Genomic DNA, 19,266 nt, shown 5'->3' with positions numbered 1-19,266 from the left:
TTGCTCGGGAGGATCTGACCGGGGCCTGAGGCGTGTCGGAGTTGCCGCTCTGGGTGGGTCAGATTGGGCTCGATCCAGGATGTACCCACGATAGGCGAGTCCCTCCCTCCGGTGGTACGGTGGTCGCTGCTAATATTCGGGACTTCACGGTACTGTCGGGCAACACGGAGTCGAGGGCCATGGACACGGCGTTGTCTGAGTGTACTTGGCGACGGTCGTCGGGAATCGCAGAGGTGTGTCTCACCCAGTCCGGCTCATGTCGGGGACACAGGGCTGGGGGCCTTGCAGTGGTGGCGCAGGCCCAGCCTTCGTGGCTCATGTCGGGTTAGGAATGAAAGATGTGGACTTTCGCTATTCCTACCGTGGCTGGTACTCTGTGGTGGCCGGTGGGTGAGGTCTTGGACTTGGATGCCGGAGCGGCGGCTCCGGATGGTGGTTCGGATGGTTGCCTCTCCGACGGGCGCCATGTCGGCGGTGGTGGCTCCCTTCTTTGTCGTGCTGGCGATGAGAGGGATAGCAGTTGGTGGCTCGGGGGCGTCCTCTGCTGGAGGTCGCCCAGATCTGGATCTAGGGTCTGGGCATGCCGCGTTTGCCCTAGGGCCTCAGTGACTTAGGATGGGGTGCCGAGCGAAAGGTCCGCGCTTTTGCACCGGCGACGGCGACGCTTGCAGGCACCGTTCACTTCCTGAAGACGTCGCCGTGGATCTCCTCGCCGCGTCAGAGTTCCGAGTGAAGACCCTTGCACGGTGGGGATAGGCAACGACGACGCTCTGAGTTGTTCTCTCTGTTGGGGGCATTGTCTAGGAGCTTAGGTGTCCTAGGGTGTTGCGTGATTGTGCTCCATTCTCCCTGTGTTCCCATTGGGTAGCATAGTTGCTTGTCTGCTTCGCGATCTGGGTAGTGTAGGATCATCTTTGTATGAGGGTCACCTCACCAACATGTATCGTTTGGCCGCGTACCTAGTTCGGTTCGTGTCTTTATTTATAGGGGGGCAAAAGCCTGTTTCGAGAGACTCTACATACTCTACCCCTTGTAAAACGTGAGATCGAACCCCCCTCCCCCCGCGTCGCCCCTGCGCGGCGAACGTGAGGCAACCCAAATCCCCGCTGCCGCCGTCCCCTCCCCTCCCTTCACCTCCCTCGCTGCCGCCAGGGTGCGCGCCCGGGCTGTGGCGGTGGCGGCGGGACTTCTCGCGCCGTCTCGCGCGGCGTGGCGGGCGCGGGCCATTCCCTTCGGGCCAGGGCGGGATGCAGGCGCCAGGTATCTCGGCGTCGATGGGCGGATGCGGCTTGGTGCGCCTCCATGCTGCCGACGTGGTGGCTGGCTGCGCCTTCGGTGGCAGCCGGCCCGTCAGGTGGTGCGCGTAGGTGGGGTTAGATCCGACCCGATCTGGCTCTGACGCCTCTTCCGGCGGCGCGGGCTGGGTGCAGCAGGGCCGCGGGCGGCTGGCACCGCCGTGCAGAGGGGTGGCGGTGCTGGTGGCGTGGCGGTAGGTGGTGGTGGCGCGTGCGGGCTCCGTGGTGCAGTTGGGCGCCCTTCTCGGCGGTGGACGGCGGCGTGGGGCGCGGGCGGGCTGTTCCTGGACCCCTCCTTCGCGGCGGCGGCGGTGCTGGCTCTTCTCCCCCCTTTGTCGGACTAGCGGCCGTCGGTGGCCACGCGTTGAGCTGTGCCAATAGCAGGGCTGGGGCAAAGCAGGTGCTTCGGGGGGAAAGGGTAGTTGTCGCACCTCGCCTTCCCCTTTCCCCTACCTGATGCTTCGTGGTTGTTGTCCCGGCGATGTCTGAGGCGGGACGATCGTTGCCGGTTGCGGCGGTGGTGGAAGTTGGCTCCATCAAAAGCCCTCTCCTTTGAGGGTGCCGGGACGGTCTTGATGCTGGACGGCGGCCCTGGCGGTGGGAGATCCGTTTATCTTGGGCAGATTGCGCAACTCGGGTGCGGGCGGGCAGACAGGGCCGCGCGCGCGGCATGAATGAGGGTGGTTGGCGGAGCGGGGGTGTGCCGAAGGGTTGGTGCACCGGGGGTCATCACTTGCCCAGTTCTCATATGGGCCGACGGTGGCGGCGTCCGCGGACGTAGTTTCCTCCCTGCAGGCTCCGTCGTGGTGCTCCCTTCCCCTTCGGGTTACTGCAGGCGAAAGCTTGATTTGCGGGATCGGACAGTGGCGGCTATGGTCGTGCCCTTGTTGGAGGCACTGTTTTGAAGTCCTTGTTCTGCCGTCGGTCGTCTCACCTCTCCTCGGTGGTTGCTCATAGTGATTTCCGTCGGCTTAAGGCGATGCCTCTTTGCTCATCTTTAGTGTGCTTTGTAGTTCGTTGGAGTGGTGTGTTGGTGCCCGGCATCTTTATATCTCGCCCTGGGTGTGTGTTCTTGCCTAGGGTGCGTGGTGTGTAGTGGTGGTGTGTGTTTGTATCGGCTCTCGGTTGTAATCGGTGATGAATGTTTTATAATATAAAGCGGGGGCAAAACCTTTTTCATAAAACGTGAGATCTAGAATTAACTGGTGCGACAGGCACCTGTGGCAATAAGTCGGCGAGTCTCCTGTGTCGTCGTGTTCGTGGTGTGTTTCGGCGAGAGAGTGAGCGATCAAGCCGGCGATTTGATCCAGCTGCCTGGCTGGCTGCTTAGGATCGTACGTGTGCAACTCGTCCGAAACCAGCAGCTTTGTACGTGTACTTGCGTGCGCTCCTTGAGAAAGAGGGAAACTGGGGAGGGAGTGAACTGTACCTTTGGCTCAATTACTTTCTCAGGGATCCCTAAAACATTGAACGTGCTCTCAAACATCCCCTTCCTATTTGTCGGTCTCGCCGGTTCATTCTGTGCCACTACAAAAACTACTTCAGGCTATGGTGCAGACTAGATGCTCTTACCAATTTTGGTTCCTGTTCTGACTCAACTTGAGGTTTGAAGCACACTGATGTTGATCCTGCTGGCAGCTCACAGGGGGAGCTCTAGAGTTCCACACTCTTCTTTGCTCGTGTCACTTCTGTCGGTGTTGGTTCATCCTACTAACATCTCTACCCGAACGATGCCACCATAGTTTGGGACAGATTGCCTGCGACTCTGCGAGTCTTTCCTAGATCTCAGCATCATGATATTACATCATCATCATCTCCTATTATGTATACTTCCTAGCTTGGTGCCATGACATGTACACAGTCTATATTTTTTTTAAACGAGGCAAAAGATTTGCCATTTTCATTGATTAAGAGAGAAGTTTTAGAGGTTTAAGGCCCATGGCCGAATTACAATAATCACTCTCGCGGCATTACGTTACTCAAGTGCTTCGCCCCCGCAATGCTCCAAAGCGAGGTTTCCTCTTTAATCCTAGTGAAAATGACACCCACTGGAACGGCCTCGTTACGGAAGATCCGTGCATTCCTCTCTTTCCACAATTCCCAAGAGATGAGAAGCATCAAGGAAGCAAGTGGCTTTAGCGATTGGTTCTTCCTGTTAGCATTGTGGCTCCACCACTCTTTGGCGGAAGTCGCGTCACTCCAATCAGAAGGATGCACATCCTGGAGACCAAGCCAATCTTTGACCATGCGCCAAACTCTAATAGTGTATCGGCATTGGAATAGTAGGTGGGCCCCCGACTCCTGGACTTGTTTGCATAGTGGACAAAGATTACATTTTGGCCACCCACGACGTTGAAGCCTGTCCGCCGTCCAAATCCTATTGTTGATTGCCAGCCATGCGAAGAACTTACATTTAGGAGGAGCCCAAATCTTCCAAACGGTCGGGATCATGGTTGTGTCAGTATGGCCCAAGAATTGCGCCTTGTAGGCCGACGCCGCTGAGTAGAGACCGTCAGTAGTGAACTTCCACGTTATGTTGTCGGGTGTGTCGACGTCGAGGTTGACGTGGGAGACCCTCTCCCAAAGGGTGACAAACTCAACGAGGTGTTCGACGGTGATGCCTTGAAGAATGTCCACCTGGCAAGTCCAGAAGTTCTCATGCAGAGCCATTCGGACCGAGCAATTCTTCTTCTTCGACAAGTCAAAGATTTTAGGAGCCAGGTCTTTGGGTCTAATACCATCAAGCCAAGGAGACTCCCAGAACTTGGCACGCATACCATCCCCAACTTGGACCTTGGTAGCCGCAGCAAAGATATTTCTGTCATTGTCATCACATGGGGTTCCCAAGCCAACCCATGGCTTGTCTGGGTGAAGCCACTCGGCCCACAACCAACGAAGGCGAAGAGCAATGGCAAACTTGTCAAGATTTAGGATTCCAAGGGCTCCATGCATCTTGGACTTGCACACCTGCTCCCAATTTATCTTGCATTTTCCACCAGTGACCTTATCACAACCTGCCCAAAGGAAAGCACGTCTGAGGGCATCAATCTTCTATTTGACCTCGACCGGTAACTGTAACACCATCATGTAGTTGATAGCAATCGCCGAGAGGACCGACTTGACCAAGACCGCACGATCCGCCGAGGCAATATGCCTTCCCACCCAAGGAGTGAGCTGACTCGCCACCTTGTCCTCTATGGGTTGGTAGTGGATTCTCTTCAGCCTCTTCACGGACAAAGGCAACCCAAGGTATTTCATCGGAAAGGAGGAACGCTTGGCCGGGAAGGATTGGAGGATGTCCGAAAGATCAACATTTTTGCAACGGATTGGGGCGACACAACTTTTTGAACAATTTGTGACTAGGCCGGTGACCTCACTAAAGTGCTTGAGAGTTTCAGCGAAAAATTGGACGTCCTCCTTAATAGGCGCAAGAAAAACAATGGCGTCATCTGCATAGAGCGAAGCACGAATAGGCATAGCATTTCCGCCGAGCGGGTGAAGATTTCCTTGAACCGTGATCTTCACAAGGATGTGGTGCAGCGGGTCGATAGCGAGCATGAATAACAGGGGGGATAGAGGGTCCCCTTGCCTCAACCCACGACCAAGCTTGATGGGATCGCCGGGCACGCCATTGAGCAAAACACGCGACGAAGCTGAGGATAGCAGTGTCGAAACCCAACCACGAAAGCGGGGCGGGAAACCAAGGTGTCGAAGCAGGTCGAGGAGGAAGTCCCGCCGAACGGAGTTGAAGGCCTTTTTGATATCAAGCTTGAAGAGCAACGCCGGGGTTTTTCTACGGTGGAAGCGTCTCGCGAGATTGCGCACATACATGAAATTGTCATGGATGCATCTTCTTTTAATGAACGCACTTTGGGTGTGTGAGACGAGTTGATTCATGTGTGGGGCAAGCCGGTTGGACATCATCGTAGCAATTAGTTTAGCAACAACATGTATAAGATTGATGGGACGAAAGTCGGCGATGTCCTCAGCACCGTCCTTTTTCGGAATGAGGGCAATGTCAGCCGAGTTCAACCGATGGAAGTGAGTAGCATGGAGATCAGAGAAATGGTTGATGGCAAGCATGAGGTCCGGCTTCATAGTGTCCCAACATGCCTTGAAAAAGGCACCCGTGAATCCATCAGGGCCCGGTGCCTTGTCGCTTGGCATGGAGAACACAACTCTCTTAGCTTCCTCCTTGGTGAAGGCCTCTCCCAATTCATGAAGGTCGCAGTGGGCGTGGGGATGATCCCCCAATTGATGTCAATGTTACGTGAAGGGCCTTTTTTTGCGATGTTCTAGAAGTGGCGGTGGACAATGTTTTTCTTGTGCTCGTGCTCGGTGACCCAACCATTGTTGTGCTTGAGGCTGTGAATGAAAATTTTCCTTCTTCTATGGTTGACCCGCAGATGGAAGTAACGTGTGTTGGCATCTCCTTCCTTGGGGTTAGTGATTCTGGAGTTTTCACGCTTCCTGGCCTTCTCCAAGGCGGTCAAGCTGATAACCTTTCTCTTAAGCCTTTTGCAGATGTCACTTTCTTCCGGACTAAGAGCTCTTTCATCTTGCCCCGGGTCAAGGTGGAGGATGACTTCGATGGCCATATGGAGTTGGACCTTTGAGTTTGCAAAGAGGGTCTTGCTCCAAGCACGCAATTTTTGACTTGTCTTCTTGATCTTGTGGAAGAGCCTTTTATAGGGCTCACCGTGTCTAGAATCCTCGCTCCAAGCATCACTGACTACCTTTTGGAAGCCCGACATTTTGATCCAGTAGTTTTCGAAACGGAAGGACTTGGGCCTCTTGGGTGCATCATGATTAGCAAGTAATAGGGGACAGTGGTCTGAAAACGATGATGAGAGGGCATGAAGGATGTGAGTGGAGAATTCGACGTCCCAATCCTCATTGGATAAGAAACTGTCAAGTTTGCTCAAAGTCGGATCATTTTGTTCATTACTCCATGTGCATCTTCTATTCTGAAGGTGAACCTCCTTGAGCTCACAATCGTTCAAGGTGTTTCGAATGTGGACAAGGTGGCTTCGGTCCACATTCGTGCGATTCTTGTCTCTAGCCCGATATATTTGATTGAAGTCTCCGCTAACCAGCCATTTGGTTCCCGAAGTTGGTTTTTGCGAGATGAGCTCTTGGAAGAAAGCATCCTTATGCGTGCTACGAGTGGGGCCATATACTGTAGTCAGTTTGAAGGTTTTTTTTCATCGGAGTTGTTGAGCTTCACAGTCACGGAGAGGAAGTAGGCTCCGGTTTGTACATTGGTGACAGTAACAGCATCACTATCCCAGAGTATCAAGATTCCACCTTTAGTGCCATCAGCCGGTCTTTGAGCAAAGTTCTTGAGGCGCTGGCCACCCAGATAAGTAGCGAGGATTGGATCAATGATCTGCAGCTTCGATTCTTGGATGCAAACAAGATGACAGAAGGAGGCGGCAATGGTTTCATGTATAGCAGCACGCCGGTCTGGACAATTAAGCCCACACACCTTCCAGCGGTTGCAACAACACTTCGTGGTTGCGTTTGGTGGTGCTACTTCAGTACCGGGACTGGAGTTTCAGGGTGAAAACCCATGGTGTGTCCTTCGCCGGTCATACCTGGCAATGGCGGTATTTCGATATCGTTACCTTGTTGAAGGCATTGCATGATGTTGCTCAGTTCTTCTCTCAGGGTGAAAACTCAGGATTTAGTATTTGACTGAATCCGGCAACGGTGACACTTGTGTGTCTTTATCTTCTTGAAGACGTTGCTTTTGGAGAACCTACTCGCAGCCTGTGTGTTGTCACGGTAGTGCTTGGTATCGTTGTTGGTTACGGCGTGTCTTAGATCTTTTTTTCTTTTTTTCTTTTTTCTTTTTTCTTTTTGGCTGTGTGCATCCTTGATGCCTCGAGTTACTCGTGGCATTGAGTTGTTGCAGAGGCCGGGTGTACTTGATATCATCTTGATATTAATATATTACCCTTTGTCGAAAAACTTAAACCATGGATACATCAAAGCAGACAAAGCACTCAGATCATACATCGCCCGTGGCCACGTCGCTCATGTCTAGTCCTTCATGTCCTCCATGATGGACCAGGGCTTCTTCAACAACAACAGAGAGATCGCAGTCAAGCCTAAATAGGGCTCGAAGAGCCGCAATCGCAATGTCAGGGAGGCGCCCCTGGAACAACGAGGCAAATTTTGCAATTGCCGCCTCAGTTATCTGTTCTCCTTCGGCCACGATGCCCATCCGATGACATAGTAACTTCTCCGCAAGTTTGGCGATCGACATGTTCATGTTCTTTGCCAGGAGACGCGAACTGTGGAGAATGAGTTGTAGGCCGGTGACCCCTGCGAGGGTTTTTCTTCTGCCTTCGGTGCCCTTGGAGGCGTAGAGCACATAGCAGGGGAAGGCAGCAGCGTCGGCATGCGCGGGATGAAGATGGGCGTGTCCTCCTGGCCTTCCGTCTGTGCGTGGAAGGAAGGGATATGGATTGGCGTTGTCACTTCATGATCAATTGGAGTTGTCTCTTCATGACCATGTGGCAGCGGCGACGGTGTCGGTGTGGCGAGGATAGATTCTGGTGCAGCATCAGTCAGATCTGAAGTGGCCAAAGCGATCTTCATCGCTGCATTCGGCGAGATTAGGTCCCCCTCCGTCGAACTGGAAGGGAAGGCTGCAGGGCCTAGGTGCGCCTCTGTGCACAACACGATGTGGTCGGGCGCCTCGCCAACATCCAACATCCGGCTAGCTGTGGATCTGCAATGCCAACCCATGACAGAGCTGGTAGGCAGAACTTCGATGATGTCCCGAGAGGTGTACTAGTAGAGAAAGGGTCAAATGTTCAGTTCATTAGTCCCGGTATGAATTTGAGCTGGCACTCCATTAGTGCCGGTTCTAACGGCTAGGCGGGCCACTCTCATTAGTACCGGTTCGTTCCATACTTTTAGCACCGGTTCGTTCCACGAGCCGATACTAAAGAGAGTGGTTGCAGGATGTTGTCAGTCTGGGGCCCCTCTAGCACCTTTAGTACCGGTTTCTGCCACGAACTGGTACTAAAGGTCGTCCTATATAAACCCTTCGTCCACCCGCGCTCTGTTCTCCCCCCTTTCCGCTCTCCTCTCTGTTCTTCCCTTCTTTCTCTCGAGCTCATCACAAATTTTGCCCAAATTTTGTCAAGATTTGAAGGCCCCCGTCCATTCAAATGATCACAAAGGTTAGCAACTTTGTCCTTTCATCTCTCATTGCTGGATTACCTCTTGCAATGGTTTATATAGTGATTAATTTGTGGGTTTTACTAATTTGGGAGGAATTATATGTGGTAGTATTTTATTTATATGCAATTTGAGGACAAAATAACACTTAGTTTGCATATGTAGGTGTGATTTACTTAGTGCCCTTCTAAATCTCCGAAGTAACCACCGTCGATCACCCGCACCGTCCCGTCGCCGGCACCACCTTGCGGTGAGCCTCTTGTTCTTATCTTTTTTATATAAAAAATTCATGTTTGTGTGATTTGGATATATAGTTACTCGTATAATTATCTTACCCGTACGTTGTTTGTTATACATAGTGCCATGGTCTTGATATCTGTCCCCGTCGGCCCTTGTCCGTGTTATGATTCGGATGTGGTATATTCTCTTTTAAAACTATTTGTTGCATTTCGTGTTTATGACAAATTATGCCCATCAAGTTGACATAGATATTTTTATCTAGGAGGTATGTGAACCGGAAATTCCAACCGACCCTATTGTCGAGAGGTTAAATTTAGTTGAAAGAGAAAACGAGTATTTGAAAGAAAAATTGAAAAGAATTGAGGGGGAGAAGATGGAATTGGAGTTGCATGTTGCCGATGTCGTCGATGATCACAAGATCAAGATGGAGAAAATGCGCTTGAAGATTAGAAAGATTAGAAAATATGCCATTGATAATGAGGCTTGGTATCATTATGTTGTTAGATCAATTGTTACCTTAGTTGCGATCTTGATCGCATTTGTTGTTGCATTTAAATGTTTTAGCTAGAGAGTTATTTGTTTGTTGCATTGAAGTGTTATATGAACTTTATGTATGAACTTGTATTAATTTGGTCTTTTCGGTGTTGTGTAATGAAGATGAGCCGACAATGGATGTACGATGACCGATGCTCTCCCGAGTTCATTATGACGTGCATACTTTTCTGCTTGCGGCTGAGGCAAACAAGCGGGCGGATGGTTTTATGCCTTGTCTATGTGCTGGCTGTAAGAATAATCACAATTACTCTAACTCAAGAACCATTCACATCCACCTGTTTGAGTCCGGTTTCATGCCCCACTATAATGTTTGGACCAAGCACAGAGAAAGATGGGTTATGATGGAAGGCAATGAAGGAGAAGAGGACAACGAAAGCTATCCTGGACATGGGTTTCCTGAATACGATGATACAACAACTGGGGAAGAAGTTGAGCCGGCAATGCGGGAAGAAGCTGAATAAGAGGCATCAGATGAGCCCGCTGATGATCTAGGTCGGGCCATTGCCGATGCAAAGAGAAACTGCGCAAGTGATTTGGAGAAGAAGAAGTTGCAGCGCATGTTAGAGGATCACAAGAAACTGTTGTACCTGAATTCCGAAGCTGACAAGAAAAGTTGGGCACTACACTGGAATTGCTGCAATGGAAGGCAGAGAATGGTGTATCTGACAACGGATTTGGAAAGTTGCTGGTAATGATAAAGAATATGCTTCCAAAGGACAACGAATTGCCCGAGAGTGCATACAAAGCAAAGAAGGTTGTCTGCCCTCTAGGGTTAGAGGTGCAGAAGATACATGCATGCCCTAATGACTGCATCCTCTACCGCGGTGAGTACGAGGATTTGAACGTGTGCTCGATATTCGGTGAATTGCGATATAAGATCAGCCGCAACGACCTTGGTGATGTCGAGGGCGAGCTCCCCAGGAAAAAGATTCCTGCCAAGGTGATGTGGTACGCTCCTATAATACCACGGTTGAAACGTTTCTTCCAAAACAAAAAACATGCCAAGGCGATGCGATGGCACAGAGAAGACCGAAGAAAGACGGAAAGTTGAGAGTACCCGCTGACGTGTCGTAGTGGAGAAAAATCGAGAGAAAGTATATAGGGATGAGTTTGTAGGTGACGCAAGGAACGTATGGTGTGGTCTAAGCGCAGATGGCATTAATCCTTTTGGGGAGCAGAGCAGCAACCATAGCACATGGCTTGTGACTCTATGTATGTATAACCTTCCTCCTTGGTTGTGCATGAAGCGGAAGTTCATTATGATGTCAGTGCTCATCCAAGGCCCTAAGCAACCCAGCAATGACATTGATGTGTACCTAAGGCCATTACTTGAAGAACTCTTAGAGCTGTGGAATGGAACAGGTATACGTGCGTGGGATGAGCACGGACAGGAAGAATTTGACCTAAAGGCGTTGCTGTTCATGACCATCAATGATTAGCCTGCTCTCAGTAACCTTTCAGGACAGACAAACAAGGGATACCGCGCATGCACGCACTGTTTGGATGATACCGACAGGATATATTTGGATAATTGTAGGAAGAATGTGTACTTGGAACATCGTCGATTTCTTCGGAGCAGGCATCCCGTAAGAAAGAAAGACAAGCATTTCAAAGGTGAGGCGGATCACCAAACAAAGCCTCGCCACCGTACTGGTGCTGATGTACATGATATGGTCAAGGATTTGAAGGTAGTCTTTGGAAAGGGTCCTGGCGGACAACCTGTTCCGAATGACGCTGACGGACGCGCACCCATGTGGAAGAAGAAAATCTATATTTTGGGACCTGCCCTATTGGAAAGACCAAGAGGTCCGCTCCGCAATCGACGTGATGCACGTGACGAAGAATCTTTGCGTGATCCTGCTTGGCTTCTTGGGCGTGTATGAAAAGACAAAAGATACACCGGAAGCACAGGAGGACCAACAATGTATGCACGGAAAAGACGCCATACATCAGGGTCATGCCAACTATGCTCTTACCAAAGAAGAGAAGGAAATCTTCTTTGATTGTCTGCTCAGTATTAAGGTACCGTCTGGCTTCTTGTCGAATATAAAGGGAATAATAAATATGGCAGAGAAAAAGTTCCAGAACTTAAAGTCTCATGACTGCCACGTGATTATGACGCAACTGCTTCCGGTTGCATTGAGGGGGCTTCTACCGGAAAACGTTCGATTAGCCATTGTGAAGCTATGTGCATTCCTCAATGCAATCTCTCAGAAGGTAATCGATCCAGAAAGCATACCAAGGTTAGAGAATGATTTGGTGCAATGTCTTGTTAGTTTCGAGTTGGTGTTCCCACCATCCTTCTTCAACATCATGACGCATGTCCTAGTTCACCTATGCGAAGAGATTAACGTTTTGGGTCCTATATTTCTACACAATATGTTCCCCTTTGAGAGGTTCATGGGAGTCTTAAATAAATATGTTCATAACCGTGCTAAGCTAGAAGGAAGCATCTCCAAGGGCCATGAAAATGAGGAGGTCATCGAGTTTTCTATTGACTTTATTCCTGACCTTAAGCCGACTGGTGTTCCTGAATCGCGGCATAAGGGCAGACTGGATGGAAAAGGCACGCTAGGAGGGGATCAGATAATATGTATGGACGAACATTCTCTCACTCAAGAACACTACACAGGTCTACAGAATTTCACCTTGGTGGCTCCGTATATGGACGAACACAAGAATTTTCTACGCTCGAAACACCCGGAGAGGTCTGATGACTGGATTACACGTGAACAAACGGGGACTATCGCCGGCTGGTTGCAGACACGTGCCATGCATGATGCCGCTATTGAAGATGACATGTACTTGTTGTCCCAGTTACCATCTTCGAATATAATGACTTTCAAAGGGTACGAGATAAATGGGAATATATTTTACACGATCGCACAAGATAAGAAGAGCACCAACCAAAACAGTGGTGTCCGCTTTGATGCAGCAACCAACACGGGAAAGGAAACATATTATGGTTACATAGAGGACATATGGGAACTTGACTATGGACGTGCTTTGAAGGTCCCTTTGTTTCGGTGCAAATGGGTCAATATGACACGAGGCGGGGTAACGGAAGACCTGCAGTATTGAATGACAACAGTGGATCTCAACAATCTTGCGTATGCAGACGAAACATTCGTCCTAGCCAATGATGTGGCATAGGTTTTCTATGTGAAGGACATGTCTACCAAGCCGAGAAAAAGAAAAGATAAGGAATTGAATGCATCATATGATGAGGCAAAGCGCCACATAGTTCTTTCTGGGAAGAGAAACATCGTGGGAGTGGATGACAAGACAGACATGTCAGAAGATTATGAAAAGTTTGTTGAAATTGCTCCATTCACAGTGAATATTGACCCGAGCATCCAGTTAAATGATGAAGATTTTTCCATGGTTACGGCGCAAAGGGACACACGCGAAAAAAGTTTCACACCTAAAGATCTGGGATGTGATCGGCTTCATTATCATCACTTTCTTCTGTGTTTCACACCCAGGAGGGAATCTCTGTAATAGTTAGGGTAGTTATGTGTTTTGGCACTTGAAACGAGAAGAAATTTTATGTGCAAACAAATTTTTTAATGCATTTACTGATTTTTTTCAGCTAAATGACCCTGAAATTGAAAAACACATAATTCTTTCATGCATTTACAAATTCTTTCATGCATTTACAAATTCTTTCATGCATTTACAAATTATTTCAAATGAACTCCGAAAAGGTTGAAAGTTCGCATGGTATCATAATTTCAACCACATAGCATATGCAAAAAAGTAGAGAGGGTTACGGCAAAAACTGGATGCACTTCATGTATAAAATGGACAATCTCTTTCGAAGTATCAGGGTTTCGGACGAAAACTCATCTGTTACAAAGGCATTTCATTTTTTAAATAACCTAAGTATTACCAAATTGAATATAATGATAAAACACACTAATATTAAACATAAGAAAAAAGAATCACTGGAAAATCTATTTTTAAAGTTAAGTTATTCACAAACTAGTAATTCACACAAATTTCGAATAATTCAAAATTTAAACTATTCCAATTTAAAAACTACCGGCACTAACAGAAAGTCTGTAATTTTTTGTACCTAAAGCAAAAATATTCACAAACAAACTCTAAATACAGCAAAAAACAACTAAAAAATAAATAAAAGAAAATAAATAAAGCAGAAAAGAAAAAAACAAGAAAAAAACTAAATGAAGAAAGCCCGCCTACTGGGCCACAGTGGCCTGCATACGACTAGAAACCCAAATTCTAGTTGGGCCAGGATGCAGGCCTGCTCGCCCAGTAGGCCCAACTGGGCATCGTAGCAGAGGTAGGCCCAGACGGCCTGCTTTAGAGAGGAGCTCGAGACAGCAGCGGCGGCGGGGCTTATAAGCAGGTCCGAGCGCCTCTCGGCTAGCGAGGTGGGACTAAACTTCTGCGGCCCTCGCCTGGCAGCGCACCCCCTTTAGTGCCGGGTCATGGCACCAACCGGTACTAAAGAGGGGCTCATTAGTACCGGTTGGAGCCACCACCCGGTATTAAAGGCCTGCCCTTCCCGCCGCTTGGCCTGGCCAAAACAGGCCTTTAGTACCGATTGGTGGCTCCAACCGGTATTAAAGGTGCCTCCTATATAAGAAACACTTCAAAAAAATTAGTTTCTCATCTCCCACCTCTCTCTGCCGCCGCCCCGTCCCGTGCCGTCACCGCCCCTGTCGCGCTGTCCCCGTCGACTCCGCGCCGCCCCCGTCCTCGTCGCGTCGTCCCCGTCGACTTCGGCCCGTCCCCGTCGCCGCGCCGGCCCGTCGCCGTCCCCTCGCCTCGCCGTTGTCGTCGCCTTGGACCTCGCCTTGCCGTCGCCGTCGCCTCGACCTCGCCCGCGCGCGCTGTGAGCCCCTCTCCCCCGGCCCCTCTCCTCCCTCCAATCTAAGCCACCGCGCCGCCGTCGCCGTAGCTAGGTGCACACGCGCGCGCGCGCACACACACTACACACTACACGCGCGCACACACACACAATTTTTCTGTTTTTAGTTTATTCTGTTTTTTCTGTTTTTCATACAAAGTTTTAGCTGAATTAATTAATTAGATTAGATTAATGTCAAATAGTATATACAGAAATGTTAGTTATAATATAATGACAAAGGTTTTTTCTATTTTTTATACAAAGGTTTTCTGTCAAATAGTATAATGTCAAAGGTTTTAGATATAATAATGTTATAGAAATGTTAAAAATGTTATAGAAATGTTAGTTATATAGAAATGTTAGAAATTTTAGAAATGTTAGTTTTACCTAGATGAATTATATTAATTTCAAATTGTTAGACGATGATCGATGTTTTTATTAGTTTCTTCTAATTTTAGTTAAGAAATCACAATTCAATCATTTAAAAAATGTTATGTTTGGATATAGTATTTGTTTTCGCCGATGTCTGGCCCACATCCTCGCCATCGACCCGTTCACGACGACGTCCTGCTTCAGAGGACCCATGTCCGCGACTGGGCTCCGCCGGGCTGGCACTGGGATAGCGGGATTTTTGCTTGACCAGGTCATAGATCCCAAAGGAGAATACCATTACCCGCTACCGCCCCATGAACCACTCCCAATTTTCATCGTGCTCCGAAGGCACCAAGGCAACATGTAGGAGAAATTATATATATACCTAATTGTATATATATATATACATGTGTATGTGTGCATAATGGTGGTTGTGAGACATTCGATGATCGGCTCTACGAGAAATTCTATTTATATATGATCGGTTCTACGAGAAATTCTATTTATATATATTCATAACGTGTATAATATGTAGTATCGTAAAATACCCCAAAATTAAAGAAAAAGAAATCATGAATCCAAAAACCCCCAAAACTAAAGTGCCCCCGCCCCCGGCACTGGCTCGTTCCACATGGTGGCCCTTTAGCGGCGGTTCGTGCAGAGCTGGTACTAAAGAGGGGGACCTTTAGTCCCCTCCCTTTAGTGCCGGTTCTAAAGGCTCTTACGAACCGGTGCTATATCCCGGTTCTGCACTAGTGGTGGTGCGCGGCGACGGCGGAGGCGAGATCATTGCAGAGCAAGAAGTCTCGATCTGGACGATGTCCTGAGAGGTGGTGCACGGCGACGCTGGAGGTGAGCGCCCGCGAGAGTCCATGGTGGTGGTGGCAGCAGCGACGGAGCCCCAACATGAAAGACGACCCGCAGATCGCTTGTCTCTGAACCGGTCTTCACTGTCACGGTCATCATCTCTACGGCGTTCGTTGTCGTCGTCGCGATGGCGAGGCTCGCCGCCCACCAGCCCCCAGGCGACAGACTGCGAGCGCGGCTGGGCAGCAGGGCGCACTGACTGGTCGCTGATGCACCCTCACACCGTAGGTGGAGCAGCAGGTTGGGACGGAGGAGCACGAGGATGCCGCACGACAGCTGCAGATGACAATGTTGGAGGAGAAGCCGGCGTCAGGGGGTTGGTGCAGTTCCAAGCGCGGTGACCAATCTGCCGGCATCTGAGGCAGGTGAACGGATTTCGACAGTCAACCTTGCAGTGTCCTTTGAGGAGGCAGCGATGGCATTCTCTGTCACTGAACTTGACGAAATCCCTTCGCGCAGGAGGAGGAAAATCACACGCAGCTCGACGGCTTGGGCGCCGGCGGTTGGGGCGCCGCCACCAATATGTCGGCCGAACAAGTTGCCAGTCCGCCGACCGGCCGAAGTCAGCCTCGAAGCACGATTTAGATTCCGCAGTAGGAGGAGCATGGCTTGACGAAGAGCTCCGCCTTGAGACTGCGGCAGGATTCGCAGGGCTCGAGGAAGCGCCCGGCGCTGCACGACGACAGGCAGCAGGCGCCGATTTGATGCATGGCCGGAGGACGCCATGGACGGGGAGCTGGGGGTGGAATCTACGTACTTTTAAATAGCGCGCTAAGCATCTTAACGGCAGACCTCTTCTAAATGCTATAGCATGCTATAGCGGAGCTATAGCGCGTTATTTAAAATGTTTATTCATTTATTTGGACCAAAGTCTCTTAGCGCAAGACTTTTTGTAAACGAGCGGGCTATTTAAAACAGTATCTAGCAGCGCATCATGAGCAGCGAAGTGCACCTTGCGGGGACGGCTCGTCGCGTCCGAGATAACCGCGCAGCACGCTGGCAAAAGAGCACCATCATTCGAGGCAGCCGCGCTGCACGCCGGCAGAGGAGCACCATCCCGGATGCACAGAGGAACTCCCCTCCAGCTGCAGGAAGAGGGCCGCCACCAGATCTGGCCGCGAGAACCGACGAGAAGGGAATCCCGGAGGGAACCGTGGCGAGATCGAGGAGGTGCTTCGCGGGGAGGGAGGGGGTTGGGCGGGGCCATGGTGGCTGCGGGCACCGGAGCTGGGCGTCGCAGGAGCGTGGGAGCCATTCTCACTCACCACTAGTAGTATATTGTACAGTGTATAGTCCCCAGACCCTAGGAGTTGCTCCTTCTTTCTTGATTTTAAATATTTCGAGCGCTGACATATAGGCTTCTTTTGTCTAGATGACGATTGCTTTCACGTCTATCACGGCCATTTTCATCATAGAAAGGGTTGATGATGGGGCCGGAACAAAGTCCCTTTCACCCCTTGTCATTGCTGGTGCACTAAGCATCCTGTACTGGAGGCAAGATCTTTCGATTGTTTATCTATCCTTCTGTCAGTAATATTTGCTTCCTTGAACTTAACTGTCTACTCTGTTGTGTAGTTTCTTTGATGACCTTCGGCCATATGCGGTAATCCAGTTTGTTCCATGCATTGTAATACCTGTGATGACTATAGTTATTCCACCAGTGTATACACATTCAAGCTACTGGTTGTCGGCAGCAGGTTAGTGTTATTGCCGCTCAATATCACCAGGTTGTATGCAGTTCCATTATTTGTGTACATAGCTATATGTGATTCACGTAAATGTACTGGGTTATTTCATAGTCAATTTTCTCAAAGCATAAGAACTGGTGATACCTTTTTCTTCTTGCAGTCTGTACTCATGATGCTTGGTTATAAACCACAGTTACCTTGAAAATTCATAGAAAACTCACTAGAAGTTGTAATGTTCCCCTTCTTAAGTTCTTACTCCCTTAATACCATTGAACGGTGCCAAGATGATTCTGTTTCCCCAGTAACGTCTGCTGTTACCTAGAAATTTATAAATCAGTTAACAGTCCAACTAATATAAATGTGCATGAATTGCTGTTTTCCAGTTGTTGGCCTTTGATGATGTTGCTACAAGAATGAGTTATGCAGAAGCATTTATTTAAGCACAATTTAATCATAGGCCACCGCAAGCATTTATTCTAAGCACATTGTTTTTTAGGGTTTTCTAAGCGCAGAGATACTTCTGTTCTGATTTTTCAAATTGATTTCAGGATTTTACCTTGTTGCCAAAGTAGAAGTGGGTGCAGACAAACCTATATATAGGTGGACACATGACATTGTTAGAGGACATACTTTTAAACATCTATGTGCTGCGATGATACCTGTTTTCTTGACTCTTATGTTGGCAAAGAGGACAATTGAACCTGACATGTATACATCAGCTTACTCAATGCATCACTTTTGAGTCTATTTTTGTATAGTTTTAGTTCTATTGAATCACTTTAATCCGATGTTGGTATTGCTCGCTCTACTTGAGCATACAAATACACCAAGTGTTACCAAATATCAATAATATTGCCATTCCACTGATTTACCAAAAAATTGATGTTTTCGCTCTTTATGAGGTTGGTTTTTGTTCACTTTGGTTACTAGAATGATATCAGAATAAGATATCTGCAGTTATTTTTTTGGTATTTTTAACATGAACCAAAACATGCACGGGTAGTTCTTAGGAAACTTTTCATGATGTGCTTCTGCTTATTCAAACTAATACTACTCTGGTTTGCTTCCAGAAATCAATGTTTGCAGTTTTGACCACCTCACCACATTGAATGGGCCTTGCATCCATGTATCCATGTGACTAATGTTTTTTCCTCTGTCATGCAGGGTAAGCTTACTCCAGATGTGGAAGATCAGTTGGAGAGAACGCAGTTCCAAAGATAGCAACACTGTAGATGTCAAATATGATTATGCTGCAGTTTCAACTACGTCTAAAGAACAGTAGATATGTGTTAATGTGTTTTTCATGTATACTCCCGAAGTGTAAAAATAGCATCAATCTGAATATCAGGAACCCCAGCTTCCATGGTTGTGTATTATTGCCTGCTAATCGACGTTCGTATGTGGTTGTTCCTGATCGAATCTTGTACAGGGAGGAAAAATGTATATCAGTGGCCTCATCAACTCTTTGTGCTCTAGTTTTTGCGAACTTCCAATGGCCTATACCTCGTCCTGTAACTGGACGGGGTTCTACGTGACTGCATCCGCTTCAGTTGTTACTGCTCTTCAGAGTCCATTAAGCTGCGTGCTATGCAGTCGACAACTTCCATATGTGCAAGATAATTCATTGGCTTGCTTGTTACTTACGTATGTGCAAGATAATTTATTGTCCGACTTGTCTAAGTGATGGGTTGAGTTCAGGTTTATAACTCTTTCAAAATTGAACAAAGTTAAGGTTTTCAGGACAGCACGAGGAGGGGTTAATGGATCATTGATTTGGGATACGGGGGAACATAACTGCGATTTAGAGGTGGGAGCTCTGGACCCAGATTTCCCCTGTTTTATCATGCAACTGTTGCCATGGATTGAGAACTCTAGATTCTGATTTCAGGTTCCCATGTTTTCTTTCCGATAAAAGTGTACGGCTGATTCTAGCAGTAAAAATGGAAATTTTGCGAAACACAATAAGCATGATGATCCGCCATGCCATAGTAATGCAAATGATCATGGCAATATGATGACCTGATGACCTCTTCGGTAGAATGGGAATTGAGACTATATATATGCAAGCGGCAGTTTTCCCACCACCACACAATGCATACATGGTGTTGGCTGGGCGAAATGGTCAGTACTCCACGCTTTTGTTTCCGAGATATTAGAGTAAACCAATAGAGAAAGCATA

General features: G+C 48.5%; 1 pseudogene; it reads left to right on the top strand.

Annotated features, from left to right (window-relative positions):
* The first annotated feature begins 615 nt into the window (after positions 1-615).
* On the top strand, positions 616-18,369 carry LOC123076645 (uncharacterized; annotated as a pseudogene).
* Positions 18,370-19,266: the final 897 nt, after the last annotated feature.

Source organism: Triticum aestivum, chromosome 3D (assembly GCF_018294505.1).
Source record: "Triticum aestivum cultivar Chinese Spring chromosome 3D, IWGSC CS RefSeq v2.1, whole genome shotgun sequence".
NCBI classification, from domain to species: Eukaryota; Viridiplantae; Streptophyta; class Magnoliopsida; order Poales; family Poaceae; genus Triticum; species Triticum aestivum.
Note: the sequence above shows the minus strand (reverse complement) of the source record. Positions and strands in the feature narration are given on the sequence as shown.